We start from the raw sequence: 8,380 nt of genomic DNA on the forward strand, positions 1-8,380 counted from the left end.
GATCCCAGAAAGATCGATTTCGTCGTTCAAAGACTTGCAGAAGATATTCCTGACCACATATATAACTAACAACATGCTGAGGCCAGGAATTGAGACTATATTCAATTTGATAAGGAGACCCACAGAAATCCTACGAGGATTGGTGACGAGGTGGAGAACGGTATGCAGCGAGCTTGCAGGGAGAGTTGATGAGAAAAATTTCATTTTAGCTTTCGTGAACGCTTTAATCCCAACTAACCTGTTGTACACTCAAATATTCATTATCTGAAACTCTTTGACGATGAATGAATTAAGAGAGTACCAAGAGGAGTACATGTCCTTGGAAGAAAAGCATAGGTAAGTTAGCGAAGTGGCACCGATGCCAGCGAAAGAAGGAAATTCAAGGATATTACCAAGGACAATGCATGTCGTGGAGAATGATTCGAAACATGAAAAGGGAGAGCCTTCAACTCCAGTCCCAGCGAAGCTTGTTGTTGTATCTAGTGGCGATCAAGAATGGATCGATCAACAAAGGTACGAGGAGTCAAGACAAAGGAATTATGATCCACGAAGTTACAATGCAGGGTATCAATAAAGGAATAATCAAGGGCCTAGATTTGGAGAGCGGAGACCAAATACACTAGATTTCGAGGATTTGAAGCTCCCTAGGCTTAACACGACTGTGGAAAAGATATGGGAGGCAATAGTATTAATAGAAGAGATCCCACCACCCCCCAATCTGGGAAGAGATCCACCCCAAGGAACCAAGAGTCATGAGTTCTGCAAATATCATCGTTTTCATGGACACCACATAAAGGATTGTCGAAACATTCGGCGAATAATACTTCGTCTGATAGAGCAGGGAAAACTCACGCATTTTCTGGAAGGCTATGTACCACCACCACTTCGTGATAATCGGCAGATATACTGAATTGAAATAGGTCGGGGAGCACAAAATCCGAACTGTAATACGATAATACATGTAGCGAAGAGCATCCAAAATTTTCATGACAACATACTGAAAAGGGTACATAAGAGGGACTTTGAAGGAAACAAAATATTCAGCGTTACAGAAAGAGAACCATTAGAGGAATGGAAGAAAATAGAAATAACGTTCTCAGCAAAGGATGCACCAGAAGGAGGAAATTCTCACACAAACCCCTTGGTTGTAACACTGAATTTTGGGAAGTACTCGAAATGGGAAGAAGATCAAACCAAAGAGAAGAAAATCTGGGCAATTGACAGAATCTTGGTAGATACGGGAAGCTCGGTCGATATACGATTTTATCATACCTTTAGAACCATGGGGTACAAGGACTCGGATCTCGTGCCATCAACATACAACATATATGGGTTTAATGGAGTAGCATTGATGGACACATTTTTGTGTCTGAATTGTCCTCAGTGTCTCTATTGCTAGTGCTTGATTTTGTACTTATTATGGTGTTTTTATGTTTGTGTAGGTGTTTTAGGAGAAATACACTTGTGTGAAAAAAGTTGCTCAAAAGGTGCTATTTGGACCCCTGGAGGACATTTGCTATACGGACCCCATATTTGGCTAAGGAACACCCAAGGTTATACGTAGCCCAAATTCATCCTCAGCACCCAAATTTATCCTCAACACCCATCTGCTATTCGCACCCCAGAAAAGGATAGGGGCACTCCATCTTCAACAGTTCAAAAATAAAAAATGGCGGGAAAAATATTCACTTCACTAACAGATTTTTCGATCGGATTTTGGAGGAGTTTTTGTGCGATTCAATTGCTGAAACTTCATGGGTAGTTGTGATATGTCCTAACAGAGCTGGTATGGGTGTTTGTTTCGATCAAATTTGGCTGGATAACTTGGTTTAATCCAAACAGGGAGTTGGAGGAAAAACATGAGGTTGCACGAGTTGTGAGGAATTTAAACGTGTTCTGCTCATGTTTGATGACTCGAGCAACACTTTGGACCTTGACAAAGATAAATAAGGAGATTTTGCAGATGTAGAAACGCGTGAGAAGCTAAATCAGGGAAGAAAATATTCCCAGAATATTTTTCATCAAGGCCGAGTTAAGAGAGAATTATCTTGAGTTATAGCGAGATTTCTTGGTGCTACTGAGTATAAATAGGTTCCTAGGATCACATAGAAGCGTTCTAGAGAGTTTGGGAGAGTTACAGAGGATCACAGAGCCGAAAAATCGAGTTGCAGAGAATACCATTTTAGCTGCTGCAGAACTGAAGAACACGAAGAACAGGCTCACGAAGACAGTCGTTTATCAACAGTGATAACGACACAGAGGCGGGGGTCGTAGAAGCTGAACAACGACAGTTGGCTTTTATCGTTTTATGTGACAGTGTTTTTCAACAATTAAAAACGTTGCAAACACCCGATTTTTAATAGTTTTTCTCCAATTCATCATTTGTAAACACTTTGAGCAATGAAATCAACTTTTGAGCGCGTTTCCACAATGATGAGCTAAACCCAATCCTTGGGGCGACGAATGATGCTATCTTTCCAATGAAAAAGTGGTAATTCTTAATTATTTAATTTGTGCAATTTTTATTTATGATTATTTGCCTAGATTGAAAATAGATTTTATGGTTTTTGTTAAACAATTGTATTTTCTTTTGATGGAACATGCTTAGCCTAGGGTTTTGATGTCTCATGCTTTGGATTAACATTTATTGTTTCTAAAAATCTACTTTTGCAATAGTTGAGAATCAATTTGAACGTGTGAAATTGCATGATTATAATTAGTATCACTTTGGAATTGGTAAATAGCGGAATTCTAGCCACAGTCTCTCCATAATTCTCACAATATTTTTTATTCGAGTTTGTTATATTTTTTTTTATTTATAAAAATTAAGTCTAAAAATATCTTCCTTCACAAGTCTCAACGAACCTTTTTACTACAACAACTTTAAAACCGCGCCAAATTTTTGGCGCCGCCGACGCGGACTTGTCTTTAGGCTAGAGTTTTTAGATTTTTTTTTTAGGTTTTTATTTTATTTGTTCTTCTTTGCGTTTTTGGGTTTTTGTCTTTTTCTTACAGAATTCGGAATTTGGAGCGAAGGAAAATTTTGCCAAAGCTTTTGGTGAATACTTAAAGACTTCGAGTGAAAGGCAAAGCGAAAGGAGCGAAAGAAGAAGATTATTTTTTTTATAGAGAGGAAAAAAAAAGACATTTTTATTTTTGTAGATTTTTATTTTTTTAGACTTTCTTTCTCTTTTTCGCTTTATATTTTTGGACTTTGGACTTTAAATTTTGGGACATTATTTTTTTTAAACCCTACAGAAGGGTAGTTTAAATATAAACTGTTTATAGAGAAGGACGGTGATTACGATATCACCTCGGCGCATCGGGTTCGTACATGACATGGAGTCGTGGCCCGAGTCGACTACAAAGGTTCATCCCCCGTCTGGTACGGGAGGTAAGTGATGAGTGCTAAAAAGTGCATATTTCTATATATTTTTCTTGGCATTTAACTCATCTTTTGTGCATTAATTCTACATTTTATCCCATATTCTGTATTTTCATTGTTTTCAAGAATAAATATTTTTATTAATTAATTTTGTATTTTTAGGTACTAAATAAAGCTTGGATGAATTGTTGAGCGAAAAGAGCAAAGAAACGGTCAAGACTCCCGCAGGAAGGCAGCGAAGAATGATGTTTTCAAGAGCCGGATAAACTAGAAGTGGGCTTGAAGAGGAAGAATTATTCTTAAAGAAGATATGGGCTTGGCATACCCAAGGCCCAAAACCCTCACCCAAATCCAATTCCTATATCCATACCCGTTTCCCTTTCTAGCCGTCAGATTGGATCATCTCAGCATCCTACGGTCGCTTCATCGTCGTGCATCGAAGTCTGAAGATCCTGTCAAACACTACAGCACCTAACTCCATCTTGAGCCGTCAGTTTCGTTGTATCGGGCATCCAACGGTCGCTTCCCGCTTCCTTCCATCTCGCCGTTAGATCGATCCACCATCTTCGCATCCAACGTCTCATCCTCGCTGTGCATCAAAAATTGCTAAACCCACTCAACACCCTAGCATCTAGGTTTATAACCCAAAACCAAACAAACCCTTCTCTCCATCGTGTTTTTTTTTCTTCTTCCCCTTTCTTCTCTGCTGCAACTCCATGTCCAGCGCCACCAACTCCACTGCCCCGCTCAACCACCACCTCAACCACCACCATCTCCTCTCAAATCAACCAAACACCATAACCCATCTCCACTACCATCATTACAACCTATCTAGCCACCTAATTTCCCATTTTTATACACGTTTTTCTCAAAACCCTAACGTGTGAAAAATTGGTAAATTAGGTGAGTTAGGAGAGCAATTGGAGGCGTGGGAAGCATCAGGAGAAGAATTGGAAGCATGGGTGAGAGTTATCATTCGTTTTCAGAGATTAGGTAAACCTAATTTCACTTTATTCGAAACCCTAGTTTTATGAATTGGGGATTTTTGGGGGTCGAGCTAGACACAAATTGGAGGTATGGGAAGCAAGAGAAGATGACAAGGAAGATTGGGACGAAGCTATTGAGTGCTATCAGTGATTAGGTAAAACCTAATTTCATTTTTCTATGCAAACCCTAATTTCATTGAATTGGGAATTTTTGGGGTTTTTGATTGTTGTATAAATAGGGATGGTGGGTATGTGTTGTAACCATGCCTGGACTAGCCAGTGCACCACCAAGAGGACTGGACTAGCCAGTTCCTCAATTGTTCATGTTCTGTTTTTGTTTCACTTTCAAATTCACTTTTATTTTCACATATTCATCATGTTTTAATTTATCACTTGCTAGGATTGAGATGAAGCCCTAGCTTATTGCTTGTTATTCATGCTCTTGTCAGTAGACATGATGTGTGTAAATGCTCATAGTGAAACTCCATCTTAGGGCTTCAACACTAGTCTTTCACATTGGATGTCAGGCATCCATTGTAGTTAGAATCATATAGTGTTGCTGAACTGCAACTCATGCTTAATTTTATATATTGTTCTTTTGATTAATTGTGCTTTAAACAGACAGTTAATACTTAGGGAAGATACCTTAGTTGTGATAGGAGATTTCATATCAAAATGACCCTTGATATATAGAGGATTGACATCCCTCTTGCTGGTGGTTATAGAAAAACAAAGTTACTGTCAGTGATGAATAGTCAGTGTGAGTTAGAGGTGGATTCAAAAGCCCTAGCATGTTCCTGTTTACTTGCTTTACATTCTATTGTTTTTCAGTTCAGTCACTGCCATCATCTCAAGTGTGTTTTAACACAACCAAGACTCTTTGTTACAACTCAGTTTTAGTGAAACTCTAAGCTTCAACTACACACACCTTGTCCCTGTGGATCGAACCGTATTTGCATTGTTCTACACCTCGACACCGTGCACTTGCGGTATTAGTTTGTGACTCTTTTAGAGAGCCACCAAGTTTTTGGCGCCGTTGCCGGGGACTGGTGCTGTGTAGTTGAAAGAAAAAGAAAAAAAAAATTGCTCTTGCCTTTCTGTTTTGCACCTGTAGTGTAACTTAGTATAGCTTTAATGTTGCTGTTTTAGTGTAGCTGTAATTTTGTATCTTTAGCTGTAACTTAGCCTAACTGTAACTTAGAGCATCTGCATCTGCATATTAGTGTAATCATAAGCATCTTAGTTTAAGCATTTTTTTCATTTCTTGCATCATCCTGCATTCTTTGCTTTCTTCCCTGTTCACTGCCTCTGCTGAGCTGCTGTGCTTGTGCTGCTGTGGTGCTCCTGCTTGTGCCAGGCCAAGACTGCTGCTGAGCTGCTGTGGCTGCTGTTGCAGCCTGTTGCTGCTGAACTACCCATGTTGCTGCCTGTTGCTGTTGTTGAACTGTACTGCTGCTGCTGCTGAGTCCCTGCTGCTCTGCTGCGCTTGCTGCTGCTGTGCAATTGTTACTTTGAACCAGGCTCTTGCACTGAATTGTAGCTGCTGTCTAGCCCTTGCTTTCTAGCTAGCTAGCTAGCTGAATCTGTTCCTGGTGCTGCCTTAAAGCCCCTGTTGCTGGTGCAAAGCCCTGAACTGGTGAAGCTGCTGAGCCTTGATTGCTGGTGAAGCTGCTACCTGCTGTTGCAAAGCCCTTGCTTGCTTGCTTTGTCATATTTGGGCTTCACCATTTTGAACCTGAACTGGTGCTCCTGCTGCTACTGAAGCTGCAGAAGGAGAGGAAATTGAACCAAGCCCAACTGGGCCTTGAGTGTTGAAGCCAAAGCTTAGGATGATCCAAAGCCCAACTGGGATTTTGCAACCAAACTGAACAACTGGGCTGTGCTTAAGCAAGTAAGCCTAAACCCATTAAGAGAACACAAACTGTGGGCTTCCATTTTTCTTGTGGGCTTGTAATATTAAACCCAACATTTGGTCTTATATTTTCTGTTGGGTTTGTAATTAATTTCTTGTGGGCTTGTTTGTTTAATTTCTTGTGGGCTTGTGGTTTTAGATTGATTTGGGCCTGTTGTTTAAATTAAAGAAAACTGAACTTTTGAAAGCCCAGTTGGGCCTCATATTTTAGTTAGTAGCTAGCCAAAGCCCAACTAAATTTCTGGGACTGTGGGCTTAACATCCATTTGAAAACTAAACATTTACACTGTGGGCTTGACCCAAAAACAGAAAACGTTTTCAAAGCCCAGTTGGGCCTCGACCTTTGGCTATTTAAGAGCCCAAATTTCAAATTGTTACCTGGGCTTGTTTCTGAACTGTGGGCCTGAACCAAAGTTCAAGTGGGCCAAAATTTCAAAATTCCAAAAACCAACAGTGAGCTTTACTCACCAGCAGTGGGCCTGTTTTTCAAAAACGTAGCTGGGCTTCGCAAAACCCAACAGTGGGCTTGGTCTCCTTATCCCATTAAAAACCAAATGTTTTTCTCCCATAAAAACCAAAGTTTTCCAAATGTTTCCCTAAAAACCAAAATTTTTCTTTTTCCCATCAAAACCAAATGTCTCCCGACAAAACCAAATTTTTCCCAAAAAGTCCAATCCCATTAAAAACCAAATTTTCTTGTATAAAATCTAGTAGATAGTTTCTTAGTTAAATCTTTTGTTTTTTTGTATATATAGTGCTAATCCAATATGATCTCGGCTAAAAAAATGTTGGATTTTTGCCTTGAATAACGGAGTTCTAATCTTGCTTTCGCCGAAATCGGGTATTCTCTTTCCTTTTTGTCTACTCAGCATAATCCTCTCCATATGTTGTATTATAATTCTTTACATCTTTTGAAACATTGAGGACAATGTTTAGTTTAGGTTTGGGGGTGAAAAGTAGATACTTTGATAATATGCCATAATTGAAAACAAGAACTCATTCTTTTTGAAAAAAAAAATATGAAAAAATCAAAATAAAAAATAAAAAAAAAAATTGAAAAAAAAAAAACATAAAAATGGAGCTCATTTATCTTGAAATGTTGACTCTTGTGCAAATATGTAACTATTAGGAGTCTTAGTCTAGATATTTAGGCACCCTGATTCTAGCACAATTCACATAGTGATAAGAAACTTGCACGCGCACGATCTACCAATACATGTATAGCCTCATCCTTGAGGTGTTCTATCGGAAGTTTTAGTTGCCAATCACTTTAGAATACTGAACGAAACTTGACTAGCTTGTTCTTTGGTTGGTTGGGATAGAAGGTGGAGGTTACATTAAGAAAAACAACCATCGAATTTAATTGGGTGCATCAAAAAGGGCTACCTCTTGCAAAGTGTCATGTAATTTTTTGTTTTTTTTTCTCATGTATCAAAAGTGTTTCCTTAAAAAAAAAAAAAAAAAAATCAAGTATTTTCAATTCCATCATCTCTTGTTCCAAAAATAAAAGAGAGTAGTCAATGTAAATAAGAGTCATGTAAAGAGTCATCTTTTGTGTTTTTGTGTTATAAGCAAGGAAGGGTGTATGCCATTGATGTACAACGCGAGTAATTGTGAAATACCTCCAACTCATTCACAATTCTCGTAAAGTCCGGACAGCTAGCTAGATTTCGACCTCGGTTCTTAGCCTGAGAAACTATCTCTTGGTGATTAGTAGTCATAACATCCGATCTTTCTTTACACATGTGTAGATACACTTTACACTCTTATCACATGTCTTTATTTGTTATCAGTGCTAGGATTGTGCCTTTGATAGCTAGATTGACATCTCCATTTTGATGTGAGCTTAAACTGACTTGCACATGTCACATTTGATGGAATCTGAGCTTATATTTTGACCTAGAACTTTGTAGGTACGTTCTAAGCAAACCTTCACGAGACTTCACTCGTCCACTAGGGACACTTAGTGGTTTAAAAGGCTTAGTGCATACGCTCAATGCATTCGAGAGACCAGCGACAGTGGTATAGGTAGGATTTCCTTAGTTTTGTTTTACTTGAGGACAAGTAAAATTCAGGTTTGGGGGTATTTGATGAGTG

This window comes from Papaver somniferum, chromosome 8 (assembly GCF_003573695.1).
Source record: "Papaver somniferum cultivar HN1 chromosome 8, ASM357369v1, whole genome shotgun sequence".
In the NCBI taxonomy this organism is placed as follows: domain Eukaryota; kingdom Viridiplantae; phylum Streptophyta; class Magnoliopsida; order Ranunculales; family Papaveraceae; genus Papaver; species Papaver somniferum.